The sequence below is a fragment of the Papaver somniferum genome, chromosome 11 (assembly GCF_003573695.1).
Source record: "Papaver somniferum cultivar HN1 chromosome 11, ASM357369v1, whole genome shotgun sequence".
NCBI classification, from domain to species: Eukaryota; Viridiplantae; Streptophyta; class Magnoliopsida; order Ranunculales; family Papaveraceae; genus Papaver; species Papaver somniferum.
The window spans coordinates 8240671-8250766 of NC_039368.1; the positions used below are offsets into that span (position 1 = coordinate 8240671).

The 10096-nt window shown below is 34.6% G+C and overlaps 1 long non-coding RNA gene across 8 annotated transcripts; it reads left to right on the top strand.

Moving 5' to 3' along the window:
- Positions 1–5665: 5665 nt before the first annotated feature.
- LOC113323631 lies at positions 5666–9222 on the top strand. Of its 8 annotated transcripts, none has more exons than XR_003347729.1 (7): positions 5666–6797; positions 6971–7195; positions 7462–7535; positions 7638–7742; positions 8179–8240; positions 8506–8595; positions 8829–9222. It is a non-coding gene; the product is annotated as an uncharacterized LOC113323631 (long non-coding RNA). The 8 variants fall into 8 exon arrangements; XR_003347731.1 differs by having other exon boundaries at positions 5666–6443; positions 6648–7195; XR_003347734.1 differs by having other exon boundaries at positions 5666–7195; positions 7424–7535.
- The last annotated feature ends 874 nt before the right edge of the window (positions 9223–10096 follow it).

Here is a 10096-nt window from a genome sequence, read left to right on the forward strand (position 1 = left end):
TTTTCTTATATCGATCACGACAAATTAAATTGATTACTTTTCTTATTAGTTTGGTTGTGTAGTTCGATTAGATTAATTATGGGTTCTCTTGTGATTAATCTAATTGTATATTTTTGAGTCTCCATAAGTTCACTTATGTTGAGCATTACCGATTAAATTAATCATGAGTTCTCTTGTGATTAATTTAATTGAGTTTTTTGGATTCAAATTCATACTCGTATGTAATTTGTTATGTCCAAAGAAATCTTTCTTTTCTTTTGAAATTAAGGTCGCTCTTGTTGTTCTTTCGGTAATGACATATAATGGGGGAGATTTTTTTTGAATTGGTGCTTAATGGTCATATCTTGAGGGGTGTGCGATTGAGGAATATTAAAGGGGTTATATTATATCTTTAAACTCCTTGATGAATACATTTAGCTTCGGCTTTATGATTGCATCTAAATTAGTTGGTATGTATTTTTTTCTTTTAGTCATGAAATGTCTCTTTCGGAAATTTCATTATGATTCCGTTCTTGTACCTTTGCCAATTTTATTGACAAAAAGGGGGAGAATTAATATGTAGTTCATATTACAAATACATATGGTTTTCAGATCATTATGTAAGGGGAAGTGGTTTCCATGTGAGATGGAGTATTGACTAAGGGGGAGTGATACATATCACCATAGTATTATTGTTGAAGTTGTGATACAATTGAACTTTGACACTGTATAACAATGATCGAGAACTATGTTTTCTCATTGTTATAGCTACGGATCTTCAACAACGGTGATGTTGAACTTACAACCTATGGGATCATTGGAGTACTTGGAAGTGACGAAGATTTCGAGTAATGTTGAAGATTAGGCATGTGGCATAGGAGCTACTAAAGTTTCTTTATCTTTTTTTGTATTCCATATGGATTGACAAAACTCCATATATATTGATAGTTTTGTCACTAAAATTGACAAAGGGGTAGATTGTTAGAGCATTGCTCAGTCGAACTCGCATCCGTTGTTATCTCAAGCATGTTTGTCAATGTTAGTGATCAAAACTATAAGTCTTGATTTCTAGTTTACTATAGCTAAGTCTCGGACTAGGATAAAAAGTGTAGTTGATCTCAAGAACTCCATGGCGATTCATCATACAAGACGAAGAACTACTCAAGGAACCGGTGGAACTTCATCAACAAAAAGTTATGTGGAGACTTGAACTTATCTATCACTCAAAAGTCTATCTACACTATCTCCTACTCTTTGAGACAAAAGTCGTTTGCTATATAGACTTTGATTATACACATTTGGTATTTCGAGCCGAGTATATCTCACCTATCTATATCTCGAAATATGTGTTGGTAAGATTTTGCTTCAACCGAGTTTATCTTTACCTAGTGACGAAAGTCATGTTATGTTTCAATCACTTTGAAAATTGCTTTGACGAGAAATGGTGTAACAACTATATAACGTCCTCTAAGAATGTTTCAATAATTTAAATGAGATTTTAGATTATATAATCAATGGTGGATATAAGCATTATTGTGGAAACACATTTATGTACAAGTCTTATTCCTTAAACCAAAGTTTGCAAACTTTGTTTATCAAGAGAAACGGAATGTGGCGTAGCCAAGTCCGCGAACCGGCAGAAGTTTTCGTCCGAGAATTTCTGCTGGAGTTTGTGAACTCCTTCCGTGAACTTAAGTCCGCGAACCCAGTCCGCGAACTTGAGTAGGTTATATCTAAATATATTGCTCGTGATATCTTGAATCTAATCGTGATACCTAGAAACGTGCATTTCATTTGTGTGTAACAAGCTAAGTTTTTGATTTAAAGGTTGAAAGATATTAGCTTGAATCTAATCAGGTTTGCATTTAACGGTGAATATTAAATGCTTTGTTACTAAGTTAAAATTGATTGCAAACCCTGATTTGAAAGACTATAAAGGAAACATCTAGCATCTGTGCAAAACCAATCCCCACACCTTAAGTGTGATACTAGTTTGCGTGCCAGAGTCGATTCTCCTTTAACCTTTGGTTTTCTTCTTCTAAAACCAAGTTAATGACTTAAAGACTTCATTGGGATTGTGAAGCCATACGGATACTACTTTTATCGTAGTTGTGTGATCTGATCTTGCATCTTCTATCGTCCGAGTACAATAATATTTATTGGCTTGAGATTAATATCTCCGATAGGAAAGATAAAAAAAGTAATCACAAACATCTTCGTCTCATTGTTTGTGATTCCGCAACATCCTGTTTCGCTACCATACGATTAAGATTGTTGTGAGGTGATTGATAACTCTAGGATGTTCTACGGGAATATAATACCGGATTATCAATTGGTTCCTGTTCACCTTGATTTATCAAAAGACGAAATAAAAACCTTTAAGGTTTATCCGTGGGATACATATTGATCCTTTGATAGACTTGTCTGTGTGAGACAGATTTGTTTATTATCAAGTCTTCGACTTTGGGTCGTAGCAACTCTTAGTTGTGGGTGAGATCATCTAAGGGGATCAAGTACGTAGTATCCTGCTGGGATCAGAGACGTAGGGAGTACAACTGTACCTTGGATCAGTGGGAGACTGATTGGGGTTCAACTATAGTCCAGTCCGAAGTTAGCTTGGAGTAGGCTAGTGTCTGTAGCGTCTTAATAAAGTGTGTGTTCAACTGGACTAGGTCCCGGGGTTTTTCTGCATTTGCGGTTTCCTTGTTAACAAAATTCTGGTGTCTATGTTATTTCTATTTCCGCATTATATTGTTTATCTTTATAATTGAAATAATACAAGTTGTGTGTTGTAGATCATCAATTAGAATATCCAACCTTTGGTTGTTGATTTAAATTGATTGATCCTTGGATATTGGTCTTTGGGATCATCCAAGATATTCCTTGTATTTGATTAAAGACTCCCTGATTTCTATTAGCTTGAGTAAATCAAATCAAGTGAGAGATATTAACTCCTCAATATACTTTAATCTAGATTGAGTCTGACTGTCTAGTTGATTCTCTAGCAAAGTATATTGGAGTTAGTCAATACAAATTGCTAAGAGAAATATTGGGTGGTGTTGTTAGACCCCCGCTTTTTCAAAACTTTTAAGCTCAATCACTCAAATTGGCTGTTTTGGGGGCTGCTACAAGTTATTTTGAGTTCTATAAGTAAACTAAAATAAAATAGGTCGCATGCATTTGACCAACTCAACGTTGGATATTTATACAGTTAAACTTGTTTTTTTAGAAAAACCTTTAAGTAATTTAGTCGCATTTCAGAAAAGAGAAATTAATAATAAAAAAATCAGCATCGGCAAGTTACGAATTACAATCTAGCCAATTCCGGTTTTGTGTATGGAAACCTCCAGAATCGTTTAGGTTGTTTGGTAAACATATCCTATTACATGTTATTTTATTAATCATTATGTAAGGGGGAGTGGTTTTCATTGTGAGATGAAGTATTGACTAAGGAGGAGTGATACATATAACTGTAGTATTATTGTCATATGTTATACAATTGAACTTTGACGTTGTGTAATAATACTATGACATTGTATAACAATAATTGAGAACAATTGTTTTCTTATTGTTATGGCTACGGATCTTCACCAACTATGATGCTGAGTTGAACACGTTAAGAATCACTGGATTACTTGGAAGTGACGAAGATTTCGAGTAATGTTGAAGAACCAGGGAAATCAAGCATTTGGATGAGAAGCTACAAATTTTATTTATTTTGTAATCCATATATATTGATAGTTTTGTCACTAAAATTGACAACGGGGGATATTGTTAGATCACTGCTCGGTCGAAATCCCAAGCGTTGCTATCTCAAGCTTGTTTGTCAAGTTTAGTTGCCAAAACTATAAGTCTTGATTTGTAGTCTACTTATAGATATGTCTCGGATTAGGATAGAATGTGTAGTTGAGATTTAGACTTCACAGCGTTCATCGATTGAAGACGATGAACTACTAAGGGGATCTTATGGAACTTCATCAACAAAAGGTATGTGGAGACTTGAACTCATATATCACTCATAAGTCTATTTTTATTCTAACTCCTATTGAGACAAAAGTCATATAGCAGTATAGACTTTATTTTATACACATTTGATATTTCGAGCTGAGTTTAACTCGCTTACATATTTCTCGAAATATGTGTTGGTAAGCTTTCGCTTTAACCAAGTTCATCTTTCATTCTTGACGAAAGTCAAAAGATGATCATGTGAAAATCATCTGGTAACATCTTACATGATTTGTATGAGACGGTCATTTGATGCAGACTCGTAATGTTTCGTATTGATCTATTGATCACTTGAAAATTGCTTTGAAGCTAAAATTTTATGTGAGACAGCTATTCCCATCTTCTAAGAATGTTTCAATGATTAAAATGGAGTTTAGAATAATTAAACATTGATTGGATATAACACAGTATGCGTACTTGTATGCTAACTGTTGCATGTTACTCCAAGTCCGGGAACCATCATATGCATACACATATGCGTATTGGTTCAACAGTTGAAGTCTGGGGACGTAGTATACATACCCGTATGCATACTGGCTTAACAGCTCAAGTCTGGGAATTTAGTATGCGTACCCATTTGCATACTAATTCAACTGAGTTGGTCGTGAACAAAAAAATGCGTACCTGTTCGCATACTCGCGGATAGACCAAGTCCGGAACTCTAAGTATGCATTCCCATTTGCATACTTGAGTTGGTTATGTTCTAAAATCGGTTTATTCATGAACAAATACATTTATATAATAAGGAATGCAATCTTTTGCAAACCATGTATATGATGTTCATGAATTGATTCCAGTGAATGAAAATCGACTTTGCTTCAATTGTGTCTCATATACTTCTATGAGAATATAAATAATTGAACAACTCTATAACTAGTTTCATTTGAGTGATTTGAACTAGTTGTAATAAATATGAACAAGGTTGATACGAAAGTGTTCATATGGCTAAATTCGGTTAACTATTGTTGAGTCAACCAAGTGTACACGTTTAGGTACATTACCTATATCTTAATGAAGGAACGTTTCATTTGTGTATAACAAGCTAAGTTCAATCTAACGGTTGAAATATATTAGCTTGAATCTAATCAGGTTTTCATCTAATGATGAATATTGAATGCTTTGTTACCAAGGTAACATTGATTGCAAACCCTGATTTGAAGACTATATAAGGGAGAAATCTAGCAACTGGGAAACCTAATCCCCACAACTATGTGCGATACTAGTTGCGACTAGAGTCGATTCTCCTTTAACCTTAGGTTTTTTCCAAAACCCTGTAGGTTAACGACTTGAAGACTTCATTAGGATTGTGAAGCCAGACCCAACTATTTTCTATGTAGTTGCGTGTTCTGATCTTGCTTTATTTTATAGTATTGAGTATTATCTTTTCTAAGATTTGCTCGAGATACAATCTCCGACAGGTAAGATAAAAACACTACACCATACTGCCTATTTTGCAACGTTTGGTATTTCGGGTCTGCAACGTATATAAAGGTTGCTGACATTTTTCCGTTGCTTGTTTTTGGTAATACGTTGCACAAAATCTGATAATTTAATTGAAAAAAGAAATATAGGACACGGTTGGATTTATTAAAATAGTTGAGGACTTAAATGTCTATAACAATCTTATTATCCTCTCTTTCGCTTCTATTTGCTATTTTCTTTTTTTTCCTTATCTCTCTTCTCATAGAAGCACACATCGAGTTCTCCTCCCATTTTTTTTGTTCTCTTTTAACCCTAAACCAAGATCTGCGAAATTAAACACAAGTTTTCAGAAATCAAAACCCATTTATTCTTAACCCTAATCTCATACTTCAAATTCCATCTTTCGGAAATCAAACCCAGTTTTTCAATAACCCAATCCCTAGGTTTTCAATAACTCAATCCCTGGAAATCGTTTTCTTCTGTAAAATCAAACGAAATTGTAAGGTATGCTTCGTTCCAACTTGAAATTACCTATCTCGCGATGAACTAATAGATCTTTCTTGGTATAACCCTAATCTTCTTCACTGTTTCTGTTATTATTGCTTTATTTTGACCTAATCTATGAATAACATCTTTTGGTAGGTAATATTCTGTAAAGATTGTGCAATTTTTGTTTTTATTTATTAAATTTGATGGAGTTTCGAAGTATGTTTTTTTTTTATTTCAGTTTTGTGGTCATATGATGTTCTAAAGATAGTGTTGGTATGTGGTGATGATGGTTTTGTTGGTGAAAGTGGTGTGTTTTGCTGCTTAGACTTGGAGGTATGGTTAGTGTTGCAGATTTTCATTCTTAGGGATTTGTTGCAGTGGGTGAAGATATTGTTGGTAGTGGTGATTTGGTATTGAAGCTGGTGGTTCCGTAGATGTTGGTATGTGGGTGGTAGGTTCGGTGATGGAGGCTGACTGAGCTTGTTGGCACTGCATTCATCAACTCATGCATCCGGCCTCTGATTAACTTCGATTTCCCTTTTCTACAGGTTTGGTGTTGACAGGGTTATAAAAAAAAATTGTTGAATGCTTGATAGTATTACAGTAGGTAGTGGCTGCATCCCAAGAGTGCTAATATTATGTGTTTTACCGCTTTCTCCTTAATGTTGTGATGGCCCGTTACGTATATGTTTCTTTGGATGATAAGGGTTTGATTATTGATGTTTTTATCTTTTATTGTTTCATGTGCACAGGGAGCAGCTACAAAAGATTAAATTAAAAATGTTGCATACATGGGGTACAATTGTAACATGAAAACATGCATCTTTTACTGGTTCGTGACAGTGAAAAGACAGCAGACAAGAAGCTTCCATGTGCTTTACAGATATCTATAATGTCTTTTGGTGAGAAAAAACCCCATTTCTGGATGTAAGCATAGTTTTATTTTTCTCTTTCAGATGATTTTTAAAGTGTATATGTAATTTTTATGATTCAATGGTTTGCTTAGTCTAGACCACTAAGTTTCTTTGAATTATAAATGATTATTTGATTGAACTTGGTTTCACGTATATGTAAGTGATGAGCAAACCTGGCGGCATCCCCCTGTATGTGGATGGCCATGGACATTACGTTCTCAATTCGGCACCAAAAGATGACCATCATGGTTACTCGAGGGATTGTTTTTGGTTTTGTTGATGTTGACTCAAGTAGGTGAAGCATATTAAACTTGTATGAGCTAGTTGAGGCATCATTGGAAGTAACATGCCGAAACTTGATTGCGGGACCAATTTAGACCAAGAAGGTAAACAATTGTAGTATTTTGATGTTGTTTTGTTTGTCAAGTTTCTAAAGCTAGAATATGTCGAGGCTCATAATTGATGAGCTCCTATTTCTTGCTTATAGTCTTTGTTGTTTGTTACAGATGTTGTTCTCATTTAATGCAGGATAACTATTTAATAATTTTGTAAATCATCTACCTGACCTGTTTTCAATCTTTTATACCCTTTTATCTAATGCTTATGAATTGTAGCTTATGGTTGCTGCCCCATTGGTGTTACTGTGTACCAGATGGTTGGAATTTCCTGCATTTGGACAAGTACCATGGCTACTTCCTGTACCTGCAATAGTGACTATTGTTAGAGGTGAATACCCGTCCTTGACTAGTAGAGTTTAAAGTTCTGTAAGCTTCGTGTCTTGTGTACGATCTTGTTATGTTCACCAACGCCAGATAGTTTTTATTGCAGGAAAATCATAGTAAGAGAACACACTTGGAAGTTGATACTGTTATCTTGCTTGTCAACTCAAGTTATCCACGCCATATATATGATACATTAAAAATAGGCTGAAAGGTAAAAGTAAGTTGATACTGTTAGTAAACTCTAGAACTTCACTCTTGCTAAGTTTTTATACGGATGTAATCTTGTGATGCTTCTGCAATGCAATCATGTTACCTTGATTAGAGTAAAATTGTTCATGACATCTGCTTAGAGTTACGATGTGGGTGATGATTGTGTATATTTGTTTAGATTTCTCTCAAGTATGACCATCTGCATGGTAAGTACTCAAATAATATCTAAATTGATAACTTATGTCACAAATCAGTTATCAGACGAATCGGAACCATTGATTTGTTGTTAAGAATATCTTTAGTAGAGAAGGTGCCAAATGTGCAGTGTGTACATTGTTGACTTATGATCACTAATCAGAAAGATTAACTTGAATTTGCTTTCTAGCTACGATTGCTATACTTGGATTTAACCTGGTGGGAACTCTTCTTTTTCACAGGTACAGGATACGTACTTGTTCTGATTTTTTCATTTGTGAAAATTATGGCGCCTTATGCACAAGTATGTATTTCTTACTTCTGTACTACTCTTTTTGGTTCCGTCCACAATCTCTATGTATGAACTACTCTCTAAAATTTGAATAAAATTGCCAGGAACTCCATATATCATATAATCCTTGTACTATGCCAACATCATATACACTTCCCTGTTCTCTTTGAGTTTCATCTTTGGTAATCAGTTGGGTTACTCTTAATGCATATGATATGAGCTATCTTTGCTGAATTAGATCTTCAAGTTAATATGTTGTCTCTTGATCATGTAGCAGCAGCATGGTAAGTTGGTTGACAAAAAAAATTGGCTAATGGAGGATCTGGTCATTGTAGGTGTCACTTCAGGTGCTTCTTCCCAAGATAAGGTAATTGTCTTCATAGCAAACTTGTTCCATTTTCAAAGTTTTAATCTGTAGATCTTTACATGGAAGTATGTTTTAAAGGCATTGTGATGTATGTGCTTGTATGAATTGATGGCCATGTGGCCTTATATGCTAGTGTTGGTGGAATGAACTTTATCGATTTTATAGTAATTTCCTGTCATATGTTTATATTCATGTTCTTATGTTTTGAAATGAACATTTGGTTGTGTATGCAGAAAACAAAAGATGGTTGTCGCTGGTATTGTTATGGATGGATTGGCTCATTACATCCTGTCATTGTGCCAAGGGAGGAAAAAGAATCTGAGGTACCTTGTACCATCTATATCTTTTGTTCAAGTGAGTATGGTTAATAGGCTAGTTTAAAGTTGGGAAAGTCCTGCAGTGTGCCAACATCTTACACACTCCCACTATTTTCTTGTTGATCCATTCATCAAAGATAGGACTAAGTACTGTGAAGATATTTGAGAAACAACCTAGTAATAGTAGCATTGTAGCAATTTTCTTATGTTTCGATTGTGTATATTCAGAAGTTCATAATGTTGTAAAATGTTGTAAGAATGAATGATTATGTATCAGTTCAGGGTTCTATATTATTTGTAATATTACAATATTGAGAGTACCAATACAGATTTTCTATTTTTTTCCAATTTTGATTATATATTTTGCAACGTATATGAAAGTTGCTTAAATTATTTGCACTAAGTCTAATTATAGCAACGGACAAAGCAACAAATTAAACGTTGCTTAAAATTAATTTAAGCAACGCTTACATACGTTGCAAATAATTTGTGACGCCGTGAAGGAAACATACATAAGCGTTGCTTAGATTATTAGCAACGAAAATAAACGTGGTAGATTTGGGGTTTTGGTGTAGTGAAAGTAGTCACAAACATCTTCGTCTCATCTTTTGTGATTCCACAATATCTTGTTTCGCTACCATACGATTAAGATCATTGTAAGGTAATTGATGTTACTAGGTTGTTCTTCGGGAATATAAGTCTGGTGTATCAATTGGTTCCTGTTCACCTTGATTTATCAAAAGACAGATTAACAACTCGTAGGTATTTCTGTGGGAGGCAGATTTATCTATTCAATAGACTTTTCTGTGTGAGACAGATTTGTTTACCAAGTATTCGACTTTGGGTCATAACAACTCTGAGTTGTTGGTGAGATCAGCTAAGGAAATCAAGTACGTAGAGTCATGCTGGGATTCAGAGGGGTAAGGAACGTGACTGTACCTTAATCAGTGTGATATTGGTTAGGGCTCAACTACATTCTAGCTCGAAGTTAACTTGTAGTAGGCTAGAGTCTGTAGCAGCTTAATACAATATGGTGTTCAAATTTGGACTAGGTCCCGGGGTTTTTCTGCATTTGCGATTTCCTCGTTAGCAAAATTTCTGGTGTCTGTGTTATTTCTTTTCCGCATTATATTTTTATACAATTGAAATATCACAGGTTGTGTGTAGTTCAATCAATTAGATAA